Source organism: Manis pentadactyla, chromosome 4, assembly GCF_030020395.1.
Source record: "Manis pentadactyla isolate mManPen7 chromosome 4, mManPen7.hap1, whole genome shotgun sequence".
Lineage (NCBI taxonomy): Eukaryota > Metazoa > Chordata > Mammalia > Pholidota > Manidae > Manis > Manis pentadactyla.
In genome coordinates this window covers 59,112,619-59,129,545 of record NC_080022.1, presented here as the reverse complement: position 1 = coordinate 59,129,545, position 16,927 = coordinate 59,112,619, and the positions used below count along the sequence as shown (strand labels likewise).

The following is a 16,927-nucleotide window of genomic DNA, read 5'->3' as shown; positions in this document are numbered from 1 at the left end:
AAAGGGAACTGGCAAAACTGCTTTCTTAAAGGTTAGGTAATTATAAGAATGAAAACCCTAGAACATAGTGAACTGTATTTTCAGTATATTTATGTGGAAGTGAGAGATCATTTTTTTACACTTTTTTTCTGACTGTGGGTAAAATAGACATTGCTATTAGTATTTTTTGATCTGGGTGTAGGATACTAGTACAAATAACCACACTCCTTACTTAAAAGGCCCCTGATTGTTTGTGTTTATGTGCTGCATCAAATACTGTTAAAATCAGCTGGTTGACTAAGCAATGCAAACTGTTTGACTTATTATTATCATAATTATTTTATGAACTACACTTACTGAATATTTCAGTTTTTGACATGATAGCCAAGTTTTTAGTAGCAGGAATAAAAATAGGGATTTTCACTGGAAGCCATGAGTCTATTTTTACTTTTGTAAACCTGATACTCCCCCAAGTAGAATGTGGCTAATAGTATAGCTATCTTAAAAATAGGAAACATAAAGCTAATCAACATTGTGAAAATGTGGTCTGAGGAACAGTTTCTCATCTACAACTTTGAAACTGGATAAAAGCAGCCTTTAGAAACTTTTGCTTTAATCTTGAATAAGCAAATTCCCTATTCAATATTCAAAAATGCGGAAGTGCTTCAATTCAAGAAAATATTTCACAACATAGATGTGATTTTTTTAATTTAAGGAATCACTAATGTATTTTAACAAATGACATTTGCCTTAATTATACTACATGTGATAAATATCTGTAATAAATTATTTTACAGAAGTAATGCTCTTTTATAGTATAAGAAAGTACTACTTGACAGCTAATCTTGCCTACCTGTAAATTTCTGCACTATTGAGGATATTGCTTAAAGTGATTAAGCATGTGAATTGGCATTATAGAAAAATCTTCTATAATTTATTGTTATTTATGAGAATTTAGATTGTTCAGAATACTTTTTTTGAGTTTACTACATTTTAGTAGTAAAATACATTTTAGGCACTATGGAAGAGATAATAAGTAGAGTTATTAAAAACTGGTCAAAGAGATATAATTTGTACCGAGAAGCAGAATTCCCACATTTATGAGTGGAACAATTAGAGAACAATAAAAAATATAATGTAATTAATGCCTTTGGCTCTGGGAATAAAGTCCATCAGAATTCATAGGAGTAGGCTTCCAGGAAGAGATAGAATAACTTAGCCTGACCTCAAGACTGGGAACGAGGGTGTGCAGGAACCTAGCCTGATGAGAATAGAGCGTGCACACTCTGGAACCATAAGAAGAATAGTTTGAAAAGGTTCATGTGGCTAGATTGAGCTAGTTAGGATGAATATGGGAGGAGGACTGTGTTCTTTGCCAGTAGGCAGTAGAACCTCTATTATGGGTTTTTGAATAGGGACAGAGTTTTTGAAAGATTGGCAGGGCTCTAGGGTGAGAATAGATTGAGGCTGAAGAATGGGAAAGTGAGATCGGTTATGCATCGCTTTTGCAGGTCAGTTAGGGTCTTAGGGTAGAGACAGTGGGAAGACAGGAGCGAAATAAAAAAGGCAAGAGAGAACTAAAGCTAATAGAACTGATTGATTTAAGGAATATTTGGTTCAACAAAATTCCTACACACATACTATGTCCTTTTCACTGTGGTAAATATTTTCACATACATTATCTCATTTAACTGCATCCTTTAAAATTGCCACTGTTTTCTACATCATTTGGAATAAGAACTCAAATATAAAGAATATTAGAACCCGAGTACTAGTTCAGGATATCTGACTCTGAGTTTATTTTCAGTTGTTGTTGTTTATTTGATTGTTTAGCTTAGACAGAGGCCAGAAATTCTAGTACGAATACTGGCACTGGGAAAGTTACTTTCCTCTTCTCTCTAAGTACAGATGTAGGACTAATAGATTATCTAAGGTATTTTTTCCATTTACATTATTCTCATGTTCTCTTATTTAGGACAATCATGGTTCAATAAACCAGAATGGTAAATTTGGAAAGGAGACTGTTTAGCTGATTGTTTTTTTGTAAGAATGGTGCTTTTGGACACAGTACGTGTGGTGATGGAGGATTATCTAAATGATATATTCGAAAACCAGTTTAACTTGAAGATTAAGAACATAAATCAGGGCTAAAAAAGAATGTAGATTTTTAATTTTGAGTTTATTAAAAAGAGCCAAGAATTAAACAGTTCTTAAGCCATCACATTTGAAGAAATTCAGATGGTCTAGAGTTGTAACATAATTGTGACTCATTGGCCTTTGTCTTTTTAAAAATCTGTAAGGGTCAAAACTCAATTATGAAAGTTTCCAAGGGTTCAGTTTTTCAAAATAACACTCAGGATTATGTGTTATACACATTTGTAACAGATGGTAATCTTTTTGGGGGTGCTGAGGGGTGGTAGTGAGGGGCGTTTTAGCCTGGTTCTGGCCTTGCATGACTGGGAAACAGGGAGAGAAATCCTCCCTAAAACTCTTCACATTTGTGCAGCATTTTTATGGTCCACTAGTGTTCCACAATTATCTCATTCATTCCTCATGACTCTAAGATCAACAGTTATAACGTCAAATTCTGACTCCCCATTTTCTTCAATTCCTTATCATAGAGGTAGGTAGGAAGTTTACATTTCTACTCCTGCTGTGCTTCTTGAGGATTATTAGATGGCCTCTCAAGTCTCCTTTTCCCTAGAAAAGTCCAACTTTCATATATCAAACAGGGTGACCAAAGAACAAGCCTAATGTTTCTTGGAGTTTGCCTTGTATCATTTCCCCTATGTGTATGTCAACATTTTACAGTAAACAGTAATTCATTCTTATACAGAAATGACAATTGGACAGTGTGTGACTTTTTTAACAAGAGGGACACACACCCACACAGAAATAACACTATGCAGTGGAAATTCTCTGTGACTCTGCCTTCTTTACTCAGAAGACTTCTCTGTCTCCTTTCCTGCTTGCCACTTCACCCTGCAGTCAGTTAACAATAGCAAGCACCCTGCTTGGACTGGCTCAAGTTTTGTGTTAGATGTCACTCTGTTGGAGAAGCCTTGATCTCTTGAGGCTTGGTTGGGTGCTCCAGGGCTTCGGTCCAACAGCACCTGCCTTTCATTCCCTGTCATAGTCTGAGCCACACTTCACTGGGCATACTGCTTAATTGGCCTCTTGAAGGCTGGTATAGCATCTGTCTCATTCTTTTCCTAGGAACTAGCATAATTGCCTGCTTACAAGGTATGCCCAATACATCTTTATTGTCTGAAAATCTCAGTATCCAAACCATAAGACAGTGTCTGGTTCCACTTACTTAGGATGACCAATTAATTGTATGGTCTTCAACAATTGTATGATCTTAAACAATTCACTTGATATCTTAGTGAACTATTTTATTCTGTAAAATAGGAATAAAAACACCTATCCAGCCCATTTCACAAGATTATAATGAAGACAAAGATAAATGGCTATGAAAATAATTGGGAATATTCTTTCAGTATTAGGAATACTACTGATACTACTGTGATGTTTTACTGGGTGATAATGTTGACTTTTTTTGTTCTGGTAGACCTTTCCTCTAGGAAATGAAAGAAACAGTCAAGAGACATCTCATAGTTTGGTTAGTTAGAGTTCACTGGGGATAAAATGTGGTGGAGAATATAACTTTTCAGAAAAAAATAAGGCATAAATAATAAATCACAAGTGCATAAATTTTTACAAGGTATTATAATTCATCCCTCCTCACTTGGCCCTACCACTCTGTCTCTTCCACATTCTCTCAGCTCCAGAATCCTTTCCCCATCGCGGCTGCCAGTTAGCTCTCTAAATCTAAAACATGCTGGATCCCATCTTCCCTTTCTCTTAAACCTGAAAAAGTAACCACCGCTTCATGTTCTGAAGACCACTACCACAGGTCTAGATTGTGTCCCAGGGCTTTGCGGTCAGGGACCTCTTCCCATTGTTCTTTGTGTGCTCAGACCTGACCTTACATAAATGTTTGAGTGCAATTGTGCATCTAGTTATTGCCTAGGTCAGATTGCTCTGCAGACTTCTGAAGAGGAGAGCCTGTGACTTGCTTTTCCTCAGCTCTTCACAGGTGATCAGCAATGTTGGAGCAGGACAAAATCTCTCCACCAAAGCCTAAAATTGTGTTTGTACAGGCCAAGTCTTAAATCGACCAAATCATAAGAGTTAAAGAGTTATAAAGTGCCTCACAATTTGACCAGGTCCTGACTGGGCATTAATATCATTTGGAGTTTACACATAGCACAAAATATATTTTCCCTTCTGGTGGCCATCCCAGACATTCTCTTGGGCAACATTCAAGGAGGACATTTCAGGGGCTGATCTTGGTGCTTATTCAAAACCTATGTATTACTTTACCAGTACTGATTTTTGTGATATGCACTTGAAAGAACATAAATCTAAAAATGAAAGATGGTGGCAGAGATGGAAGAGGAGGCTTGATTTTTCACACCTAAATTCTGTTAGAAAGACGAAAATAAGCTACTAATTTAGGTAAGGGTCATGTAATATAAATGAAGGATAAATCTATACCAGATAGCATTACTATTTTTTAAAAATATTGATTATACAAAAACAAAAGGTCAAGTTGGAGCTGGAAGCCTATTTATTTATTTTCCTGGATGTAAGATTTTTATTCCAATTTGATTTGCATTCCAATATAAATTATGAATACATTCGTTTCTTCATTTTAAAAATGTGGCTGAAAGTTTTAATTAGAATAAAGCATGAGAAATTTTCAGATCAGAATTGGGCGAGGTGCTTGAAATAATGTCTTTAAAATAAGTTTTTAAATCATGTTTTCCATCTCCACACCAAGGATAACCTTCTAATTAGTGATCAGTCTTGCTATAATAACAGGATGGCATTGAGACTTGAGTAAACAGAAAAAATGTAGAGGTTCTCCAGCCCCAGGTCAGGAGCCTTTCTCTGCCTTCTCATAGCTTCAGAAAGCAACCACATCACCAAAAATGGCATAACCATTTTGCCAACCTTAATTTCTCTTACAAATTTTTTTGCTTTTCCATTCCATTCCTTACATGAACGAGTTTTTCTCCACCCAGGCTAAGAACAGACTTCCAGTGATTTCATCAAGCTCCTTTCCCAGAGGGAAACTGACCCCTATGTCCTTGGAAGTGCTTCGAGTCCTCATTGGCCCTTTGTCCGCCTGCCGCCTGAGGACCCCTCTAGGCTGCGCCACATTTCCCACCTGCCTAATAGCAAAGCCCATGCCCAGAGCCTCCACATTCTCATCAAAGCTCTGACTGTCCGCCAGCTTCCAGGCAGTACAAAGCTGCCACTGTCTTTGCCCTTTACCATTAGCTTTGAAAACAGAGCAAAAGAGGCAGGAGGAATGAGCCCCAGAACCTATTGCTACTGCAGTTCCAAAGACCCCTCTTGGAAGCCTATTGAAGCAATTACTGATCCAAAAAATGTAACTTAAAAAAATACCCTTTTCACGAATCCTTTGATATTTCTGAAACATATTTTATTCCTAAAAGTAGACTGATCTTTTTGTCCCTCTTTCTGAGGACTTAGTCATCTGTGGTTGAGAATATGCTGCTGTTGGTGTGGTACATGAAGATTTGGAAAAAGAAGTAAGATGTTAATGTTGAAAACGCTTAAAGAGTGATGATAAGAGATAAGATGCATTTTGGGGAATTCACCAGGCAGTGAAGTGGAGCTTTCATTTCAGCCTTGACATAGGAAATTTGCCTGATAAAGTTCTGCTCCCAGCCACCGGGTCTGGGTCAGGTTGGACCTGCACATGGGCATTGCCCCGGGTGGACGAGTGCCTGCGCCATCCTAGGGCACGAGTGGCAGTTCATGGTTCAGTGGCCCCTGACTTGTGAGCATCTCTGTTTCATGAGAAGAGCAAAAAGGACTGAAAAAGGCAGGTGAAGGCCTCAGAGAATGAGGCCTCAGAAGGTGAGAGAGCGGGTTCTCGGCTTGGCCTTTCCATCACGTGATAGAAGCCCCTTTATCGTTCTGGTTTTCCTCCCCTTATCAGTAAGATAAAACAAGATCGACTCTAACCCTCCTTTCAGTTCTGACTTCCTGCGACTTGAAATAGATAAAATCATTCCTGTTGGACATACTGTTTTAGATGCAGGGGGGAAACACCCACAGATTTCTTAGGAAGAAGCATAGAAATGCATGCCAGTGGATGAAGTAGATCGTGCATTCTTTTATACAGTCATTCTATAAATGTCTGTTGAGGGCTTGCTTTGTGCCTTCTACTCTGTTCACCCTGTTGATGGAGTGGTGACCAGGGCTGACTCAGGGTTGTACATGTTGAGCAGTTACATAACTGTAGGGGACACTATTCACACTACAGTCTGTGAGTGACACTCCATGTTGAGCAGCGTGCGGTCTGTTATTCTTGGTAGTCATGACCGTCAGTCAAACAGACACACTATCTTCTTTCCTGAGGCTTTTAATCTATGAAGGTAGACAGTGAGTAGACAACCACCCTAGTAACCAAGTGTATCCCAACTGATGGCTCAGTAACGCAGCTGCTCCCAGCCCCACATGGCACTGCTGCAGCAGATGGCCTTTGGGCAGAGGGCAGTGCTGCTCTATTGCTGGCCTTGGTGGGCATGTCCCTGTCTAGGCTGTTGTGAGTCTGTGCTTGGGCACCATCGTTAATTCACACCCATCACTCCAGCGGTGAAGCTCAGAAGTCACTCCCTGGAGCACAGCTGCTGTGCCAGAGCTTATGGAACCAGAGGGCCGCTGGCATCAGGCCACACGCTATCTGGGACCAGCCCTTCCTCTTGGGTCCTTAGGCTCTGGGTACTTAGATCTCCTCCTGACAAGTTTGCCTTTCCCTTCCAGTGAATTTTCTTTTAAGATTTTCCATGTCCTTTCCCTCTACTGAACGTAACCAAAGTCACTCTGCTCCAAGCTTTTCTTGGAGTCAACTCTTTGGAGAAGAGGTTAGATGTCTTGGCCACTTTTCTCCAGAAAGCAGGATATTGCTTCCTAACTGACCAACAGTATGCACCAAGAGTGTTGGGACCTTCCTGTTACATCACACAAATTTCCACTGTGTAAACCTACTCATTTCATTCTAGACTTAGCAAAGTAATAGTTTCTTCTATAACATCTGCTCCAGCGTGACCTGCTCTGCCAACCTGAACAGAGAATTGGGGAGCAGCTTCTGGCACCCCCTTACATACATCACTAAAACAATGTGAGTGTGTTATAAAGGCAAGAAAAAGGTAGTTTGAGAGAGTGCCAAAGAGGACCCTCTCCTGATGCACTGGTGGGGGGGGCCTCACTGAGAAAGTGGTTAAGGAGGTCAGGGAGGGCCTCACTGAGAAAGTGTGCACTTGAGAGATGGTACTTTGAGGAAGAAAAAGCAGTGTGTGAAGGCATCAATGTAGGAAGGAGCTGGAAGCATTAGAAGAACTGAAAGGAGGCCAAGTGGATGGATTGGAGTGAGTAGAAAGGAGAGACTTTGAAGGGAGGCTAGGGAGGTCGGCAGGGCCAAAGCATGCAGAACCTTGCCATTTTTGTTCTGGAGTTTACATTTTTATCTTAAGTGTGGTGGGAAGCAACTAAAATCTTTGAGTGAAGGGGGTGATTTGATCTGCTTTATGCATTATGTAGATAACTCGGTTGCCTTATAAACTACAGGAGTGGCATCAGAACCTTTGAAATCAGAGGGAGATATAAAGATGTTAATAAGGAAGAACTTTTGTCCTTAAGTATTGCTTCAAAAGAACGGGGGGACATAGCTTGGCATAGAATTGGCAGGAGGAAGGAGTCTGTGCAGGAGCACAGAGGAGAAAATTGAGCCAGGTGTGATGGGAATGGTAAGCAGATCTGTTCTTGCTGAACTACCTTTGAGAATGTTGAGAAATATTGAGTCAAGTTAGGATGGAAGGATGAGGGAGGAAGGAGAACATTGATTGCCTTGAAGATTAGAAATAGGAATTTGAGTTTCTTCTTGAGCAAGTTGTATTGCTTTTCTATACTTCTGTTCCATATTTGTAAAATAAGAGGACTTAAATTATAAAATATTTTAGTACATAAAGGTTATTTAATAAAACAATGCATCTAATGTTTGATCACCTTCCAGAATATTCTTGGTGAAATTGTCCAAGCTTTGTTTGAATACTTTTACTTACAGGATATTTGTTGCTTTTTCAAGGGGCACAAAGAATGTTTTTAGAGCCAAGTACTGTTCTGCTCTTGTTCTCACAAATAATTTCTTTTACTTATTACAACAACCCTATGAGATAGACATTATTAGCTCCAGTTTACAAATAACGAAGAAACTAAAGCTGAAAGAGGTTGAGTGATTCATTCAAGGTAACAGAGCTTGTAAGTGGGCAAGCTGGGATTCAAAGACCAGGCTCTCTCTTCCAAACCATGGTGCCTCAGAGTAGCCCAGTCATTTTGAGTTGTTCTTTCTCCTAGAAAAAATTTCATTTCTCTTATTTTGCTTGAATTAGAGTATTGTTAATTCTAGTTCCTGGTTTATATGGAATAATAATAAATTTAATTAGGGACCTCTTTTATTTTTAAAGTTATATGATACTATACATCCATATCAGGTATCACGGCATTTACCAAAATTTATGAACAATTAAATTGTCGTGGCAATGCCAGGAGCAGGAGCCATGATGTATTAATTCATTTAACTAACACTTTATCAAATACCAATTGTGTGTTGGAACACTGTGCTACACCCTGACAGAACAATGGCATGGCGCTTGTTCGTAAGGAAAGTGTTGTCTACTGAATGATTCTCTGGGTAAACTTGACTCAAAAAATATAGTGTTCTTTTCTGTTGTCAATTTTGAATATAGCAACAAAACTGAGAACCATTTAGAATTAATTTATACATTCATGCATTGTGACTGTTTATTGAGTATGTACTTTGTGTCAGGTGCAGTTCTAAGTGAAGTAAATAGAGCTGTGAAGTAGACTAGTTTCCTGCTGTGGAGGAACATGCATTCTACTGGAAGGAGAATGTCAAGCAACAAATAAGTAAACTGGAAGTCAGATTGTGATATATACTGTTGAGAAAAATGATGTGGTACAGGTATCCTGGTCAACTTTTGGAGATTCAGTTGTCAGGGAAAAATACATCTTTGAGGTAACATTTAAACTGAGGCCTGGATGAAAAAAAACAGGTATGAATGATCCACAGGAAGAGCATTCTAGGCAGAGAGAACAGAAAAGGCCCTCCTGTGGTATGTTCAACAGAGAGAAAGAAGGCCAGGGCAGCTGAAGTCAATGAGGAGGGAAGGGAGTGCCACAAACTGAGGTTGGGGGTGGTGTGGGGGGCCATGTTGTGCAAGGCCATATGAGGAGTTTCAGTATTTTTTCAGAGAACACTGGAAGGTTTGAAGCAGGGGAGTGGCATTGTTGGATTTATGTTTTTAAAAGATCTTTTTGGAAGCTATGTGAAGACTGGATTGCAGAAAGGCAAGGGCGGGAGCCGGGAGACCAGGTAGCAGGCAGGTTTTGAAGTTGCCAGGACAGTGACAGCTGGGATTGGGGCGGAGAACTGGATGTTCACACAAAGTGCTTTGGAGATGGAGTTTATCTAAGACATTTCGATATTTCTCTAATCCCTGTCCTGTGACTCTGACAAGAAATAGGGTCCTGCCTTCCTCTCTGGGCCTCTAGTAATGAGGTGGCTGTTTGTCCACAAATGAATTTCTATTTGGCTCCTTAAGAAGGAAGTAACTCCTCCAAGTTTATGCAGATAGTCATGGGCAGAGTCAGGATTAACTACCATCTAATGGGTGCTATTTTGTTTTTTTCCTCAGACATGAATCAGAATAGTCACACAGAGTAAGAGAAGTAAGCAAACTTTGCTTACAAAATAATAGGATGTCGTAACAGTCCTGATCCTCAGAAGAAGATCCAGACCAAGCTACTTTAAGCAAGCTAGTTTAAACCAAAAACAAAAAAAGAGGAAGGGGATTGCTGATTGACATAAATTGCAGGCCTGTCAAGACTGGAGGTGGCCCAGTGGAAAACTAAAGCCAGGACACAGCTCTTTCTATTTCTCCCACTTTGACTTCTTGCCATGTGTCAGAATCCCAGTGCTTCTCAGGAACCAACCTAAGACAGCTTCGTGGCCTATTTGCCAGGTTAAAAACTTTTGGTTAATAGGTTTATATTTATAGTCTGCATATGGGGTTTTAATTTTGTTTGTTTAGCAATACAACACTTCAGTGAATACATAGTCTCAAAGCACTATTTCAACAGTTTTTTCTCTCTCTCTCTTTTTATCTAAGTCTCTCTCTCTCTCTCTCTTTTCCTTCCTTCCTTCCTTCCTTCCTTCCTTCCTTCCTTCCTCCCTCCCTGCCTCCCTCGCTTCTTTCCTTCCTTCCTTCCTTCCCTCCCTACAAGCAACAGTTATAGATGGCATAAGTCTCAGGACCCCTTTGAGAAATCTTCAAAGACTAAGTGAGTTTTGTTAAACTGCAATCAAAGATTTTGTCTCAGAGAATTGTCCAGAATTGTTATGAGTATAACATGAGGTTTACAGTGGAACAGAGGTGACTGTATAAGGCTCTGAAAGCACACAAATACTCTATTAATACCATAAGGAGGCAACCAGAGCAGAAAATAGAAGTTCTTTTTTATTTTTCCATAAAGGGTGAGTTGTAGTCTGGGTTTGATGTTAATCTGGCAACTTTCTCTTTATGTAAATCAGTAGATGTGCTTACAGCCAATGTGCTGGGTGGGAGATTATTAAGATGTATTTAATGGGAGTAATTTACTCCAAGAATAGACCAAGGTTTTGCCTGAATACAAAAGTACATTTTGCTAACTTTTGTCCTGTAAAAGAAATTAGGGATGATTTTGAAATTTGTTTTCTTTAACATCTGTTTCTAATTAAATTATTCTATAGATCAATTTCAGGAAGCATGGGAATGCCTTCCGACTTCAGAACTCTAGTCTCCTCCCTAAATTTGGTTCTCTGTTGCAAACAACAAATTCTGACTCCAAGCACAAAGGGCACATGTGTATTGGGGCTCACAGAGTCCATAGGAAGCTGGCTTGGGTGATGGGCAGGGCCCGGACTATTCTGGATGCTAAGCGCCAGGCTGCACTGCCAAGATCTTGTGGCAAGACCATTTGCTTCATGCTGCTGGGGTGAAGCCAATGCCTAAAAGGTCTCTTCTTTGTGTCACTCAAGACTCAAACTCTTGGGCACAACCCTGACTGCTTTAGCTTGGCATTTACCACTCTGACTATATCAAGGGGGCACCTACAGCATCTTGTTTTTGAAGTAGGAGGTGATGGTGTGAAGTAAATACCAGGCTTTCTCTCCCACCTAGAAGACATAGAAAAAGTTCTTCAAAATTGGGGTATTAATAAAATGTGTGGGTTCATTGTTACCATCTAATTCATTCTCAGAAACATTATGCCAGTAGTGTTGTGACTTTTAAGGTGTGTGTGTGTGTGTGTGTGTGTGTGTGTCACTTACTGGAAGTTGGCATGGCAGTGAGACTAGTGGAAAGGAAACTGAGGAGACCCACAAAAGAAAACATTTCCTGAATGCCTACTGTGTGCAAGTACTTGAGAATTAATGTGTTAAGATCTTTATATGTATTATCTAATTTTCACAACAGTTTATCAGTTGGTATTTTTCATCCCCATTTTCTTCAATTGCACATAGCATTTTTTTAGCTGCACATAATTTGATTGTATAATCAAATGATTATACAACTTTTCCCTGTCATATCCCTAGAAATGGTAGATTCTAGGGTTTTTAAATCTGTAATGCTCTTTTTTGTATTGGTTGTTTTTCTTTATTAGCTTACTAAAACATTTTCAAATCACTTCATTGAAAATGCAGTGTACAAAAAGAACAGATTGGTTGAGAATAGTTAAAAATCACTGAAACTAGCTGGCTCAGATAAAATAGTGATTAAAGATTTCCTGCAGCATCTCTGTTGACTCATTAACTGATTGGCTTTCTTAGGAGCTTGTGTTTCCAGGAAACACATTGTGAAACTCCCTGTAAAAGGTGACAAGCATTTTCGATTGTCCTATGATAAACTGTTAAAGGACTCCATTCACCCTAATACCTACAATTTAAGAGATATTTTCTATAAAGGCATGGCATCAATTTCATCCAGTTCTATCTGGCTCTTCAGGCTTAGAACACTCACAAACAGTAGTAGTTTTATTTTACTAGGCAAACATTTTTCAACTGGTACGATTCTCAAATATTATTCTTTTTACTAAACTATTTATTAAACAAATAAAACTGTATATTGAGTTCTCTTTGCTTAGTGGGAAAGTGTTTGACTACAGTCAAAATTAGAAAATTTGTTTAGACAGTTTGATGATACAGGGCAACTGGGATCTTTGCAAACCCGTTTTCATCTTTTTTCCTTATAATTATGGGAAAGAAGAAGAGTCTTAGCAAACCTCAATGTGTTCACAGTGACTCTCTAATGTGGAATTCAGGCATGTTACTATGTAGCACCTTCTCACCCAAATTAAAAGGCTTCAGCTTCCTTAGGTTAATTCTTAAGATCTTGGGTTTGTTCACACTTCCGAATCACTTTCCATTCCTCCCCCAGGATTGTCACCTTCACTCATAAAGACCAACCTGTAGTTCCTAGAATGATTCACACAATTTCACACTTAGAATTATGAACTCTTTGCCTCTCAAAGTTCTCCAGATTCATCTGCTGTTTTAGGGGGCAGCACTTCCCTGATCCTGGAGACTGGTTTAAATGCCCCTTCTATATAGTCCTCAGTGCCTGCGTATTACACCCGTATCACTTAATTATGCACAGTTATATTTACAGTTGTCATAATATTTGTTTGGCAATGAGGACAACCACCCACAGTGGACAGATGCTTACTTTACAATAAGCACAGTGCTAAGCATTGCACAGACATAATCTCACTTTGTTCTGTCAACAGTACTCTGAGAAGATACTATTATCTCCTTTTTCAGATGAAGAAACTGCTTTGGAGATGTTAGGTAACTTCCCCAAGATCTCAAACCTAACAAAAAACAGAGCTGAGTTTCAAATCCATATTTGTCTGATTTTATAGTCTGTGATGAGCCATGAAACTATATGGCTTCCTTCTTGTTAATATCCATTTATTTGTCTGATTCACTGTAAACTATAAACTGCTTAAAAGCAGAGATCTTGCCTTATTTGTCTATAAGTCTTCTGGCTCCTAGTAGCTACTCATAAATGACTGTGAAACGAATGAGGAAAGGCTGTTGTACTGAAATGAGAAGGACTTTAGATGTGGAAGAAAAAAACTGAGCTATAAAATCCTAGTCTTAAGAGTTTTATGTATGTTACATGGTTTTTAATCTTCACGTAAATCCTTCAAGGTAGATGTATTTATCTCTGATTTATTTTATTTTGTACTTTTTTCTTATTTTAATTTTATGTTTTCATTTGCTGGGTAAGCAACTTGCTTTAAGGCCCACATTTGATAAATGGTATTGAGCCAATCAAGCCCAAGCGTTTTCTATTCCAAAGTCACCAATCCAGCTTGTATCTAGTAAATAATGAGTACTCTTTATACCGTAAAACTTGTGAACATTTAAAAAAACATTATGTCTTTCCCTTTATTTGTTATTTCATTGTTTCCACATTGTTGTTAATAATACAAATTCTTAAAATGCTTAAAAAATGCTTTAAGGATTGACAAGGACATGACATTGCTTTTGTAATGGAAGAAAGAGGTTAATTCAAAGCAGTGGGTGGAGGCAGTAGAAAACAACTATTCTAAAGCCTGGTGTCCAAAGGAAAAAAAAGAATGTTTGAGAAGGTGCCCTGCAGGTAACAAATAACAAGGAATTTTAGCAACAACAGGGAAACAGTGAAAATAACAAAGAAAGGGAAAAACAATACTTCAAAAGATGCTCAAAAGTTTCAATATATTTATGTTGCTCTTAGTTGTTATTAGGGATGGTATGATATAGTGGCTTCAGAATAAAAAACAGAACTTCAAATCCAGTGAAGGCAGCTTTCAGAGTTGGTTAATCCAGAAGTTCAGCATTGTCTTCAAGGCCCAAGGCCTGTTCCAGCCTCTGCAGTCATCAGTGTTGGCCTGATCTATCTCCGCCATGCTCCCTTGGGTGGCAGGATGGTTGCTCACACAGTCGTCCCTCCTCATCGGTGGTCTCGCTTTCCATGGTTTCAGTTACCCACAGTCAACAGAGCTCTGAAGGCAAATGATCTTCTTTTTGACAGATCTTCAGAAAGTCAACAGAAGCCTAACACTATGTCACAGTGCCCAAATCATTATCTCACCTTATGTAGGCATTTTATCATCCATCATCACATGAAGAAGGATGAGTATAGAACAGTAAAGTACTTTGAGAGGGACAACATTACAGTATATTGTTATAATATTACAGTATATTGTTAACAACAACTGAGAAAATACTATTAGCTTAGTGGGGGGTGGCAGGGAAGAGTGTTCCTGGCTGGGGCAAGTTACCTATGAATCTGCTAAAACCAAAATAAGTCAAGGGAAAAGGGATGGTTAGGAGAAAGGCCTTTATTTCTTACAGTTGCTGGAGTTCACTAGCCATGTCCGGCTCCATCCATCTCTGGCCACAGCTGTTTGTCTCCTCTGGCCACAGCTCACTCCATCAGTCTCCTCTGGCTAGCTCTCTTCTTCCCCCATTTCCCTGCAGCCATAGCACACACTGTCTTCCCCCACCTGCCCCTTCCAGCGGGAACTCCATGGGCAGGCTCTGGTGACTGACTGGCACCAGACCAATTAGGTACCAGAAACAGAGTGGAGAAGAAAATGGCCTCCACCACTTGTCCCAGGTCCACAGGAGGCTCTGCAGTGGTAAAGACCTATTGACATGTAAGCAAACTCAGGCTAGGTGGGAGATTCTGGAAATTCTGCCATTTATCCCACAATCTCTTACTATGCCTAATTTATAAATTAAACTTTATTGTGAGCATGTGTATACAGGAAAAAGCCTAGTATATATAGGGTTCAATACTATCCAAGATTTTAGGCATCCACTGGGGTGGAATATATCTCCTATGGTTAAGGGGAGACAGCTGTACATATGTCTTAGTTCACCTCTAGCAGGAGAAAGGAGCTGTGGTTCCCTATGGATTGTTACTAAACCTAAGAAGCTTTTCCCCAGATGTCCTTAGGGAACATCCTCTTGGATCTCATTTCCTTGTATGGGGTCACGTTACCATCTGATCCAGACACACTGCAGTAGCTAGGAAGGGGTCAGTCCTGAAGCGCTTAGGCTCCGACGACAATAGATGTGCTGATGAGAAAGGGAGATGGGAGAATGGGTGCTAGGCAGGCAACTGAGAGTGGACACTCCAGTGATGATAACTATGCTTCTGGAGAGGATATATGTGAAAAGTGTAAACCACTAACTGCCCTGTCCAATGTGCTAGCCTCTAGCCACATGTTTTTATTAGACATTTGAAATGTGATCACTCCAAGTTGAGATATGTTGTAAGTGTAAAACACACATCAGATTTTAAAGATTATGTACAAAAAGAATGTAAAATAGCTCATTAATAATTTTATGTTGATTCTTTGTTGAAATAATAGCTCAGCTATATTTGGAAAATTAAAATATATTATTAAAATAAATTCTACATTGTTCCTTTTTATTTTTAATGTGGTTACCATAAAACTTAAAAGCATGCATGTGGCTCACATTTGTGGCTTGAATTATGTTTCTTTTGGATAGAGCTGCATTACAGCAATGATTTCCCAATTGTTTTATTAGGGGAAACTATTTCAATAAATCTCTTTAGAGAAATAGTTAAACGCAGCTTTTCCAATAACATCGATTCACAAATTCCTGCAAAACCATCCTTGAAAACACATCAAATACAGATTTTAAAATGAAATCAACAGAAGTCTCTAAGAGAGTAATTACTAATCGTATAATTACTAATTGTATAATTACAATTCCTAATTATATACTTGTTTAAGATCTTCTCTAGGAAGCTAAGTAGTGCAGTAAAAGCTACACAGAATTCACACATTAAGGGAGAGGGAGCTAATGAACTCAAGGGTTGGGATCTGTTTATCCTTTCATCGATGCCTACAATCCTCATAGGAACTTGGCATATGAAACATGGAAAAAATAGGTTTCTACTTCATATTTGCTTCCTTCTGATTCCTGTTATTTACTTTGCCATTGGTCCAAATGGTATGAATCCAACTAAATCAACAGATAGGACAAAAGCCTCTGAAGGAGGGAAACAGAAAATGGTTACAAACTTCCATTTTCCTGCCTCCCACGTGTGAATGTAATCTTCAAACTTCCATCACACCTGATACAAAATTGTAAGTGTTGGCCATAATTTAAGTGATTTTGTAAAGTCTGATATCCTGAAAATAAAAAGCAGGATCTTCTCAGAAGATAGTTTTGAAAAGTAAAGTTTACTATTTGTGATGTAAGTATCACAGGGCATTTGGTTTTTACCTTCCATCTACATAGTGCATGAAAAGAGTGATTATGAAGATATATTACAAGGCTACTAAATAAACCTTAATGTATGATGGGCTTAAAAAGAGACCTGTGCCCCTACAGCACACGGCAAGTTACTATTCTGTGGTATGTCATAGCCCCAGTTCTTCCTAATTGGAATTCATATATTTAGGAGGTGAGAGTAAAGGGAACTTTCATGCTTCCTTTTACTATACTTCACATCTGAAGAAGAGTTATAACAAAAACAACAACTAATGCATAGTACTTACTTTTAGTCCGGAACTCTGAGTATTTTACAGCTCACTATGTGTGTTCATACCTGTTAATGCAGCAAAGCAGTGAGCTGAGGGGATTGCAGGAATCAACATCTTCAAAGCTGCTGCTTGGTTATACCCCAAAGGAGAGACAGTCCCTAGAAATGTTTGGTTGCAGATTTTTTCTTTTCATACAAGCAGAAAAAATGCAGGTTAA

At 38.9% G+C, this 16,927-nt stretch overlaps 1 protein-coding gene and 1 pseudogene across 10 annotated transcripts in view; one reads left to right on the top strand and one right to left on the bottom strand.

Annotated features, from left to right (window-relative positions):
* The window catches only part of PTGER3 (prostaglandin E receptor 3), a 169,673-nt gene that overhangs the window by 3,157 nt on the left and 149,589 nt on the right, over positions 1-16,927 (top strand). The gene's annotated exons all lie outside the window — the stretch shown is intronic.
* LOC118914860 (fatty acid-binding protein, brain-like) lies at positions 4,922-9,154 on the bottom strand (annotated as a pseudogene).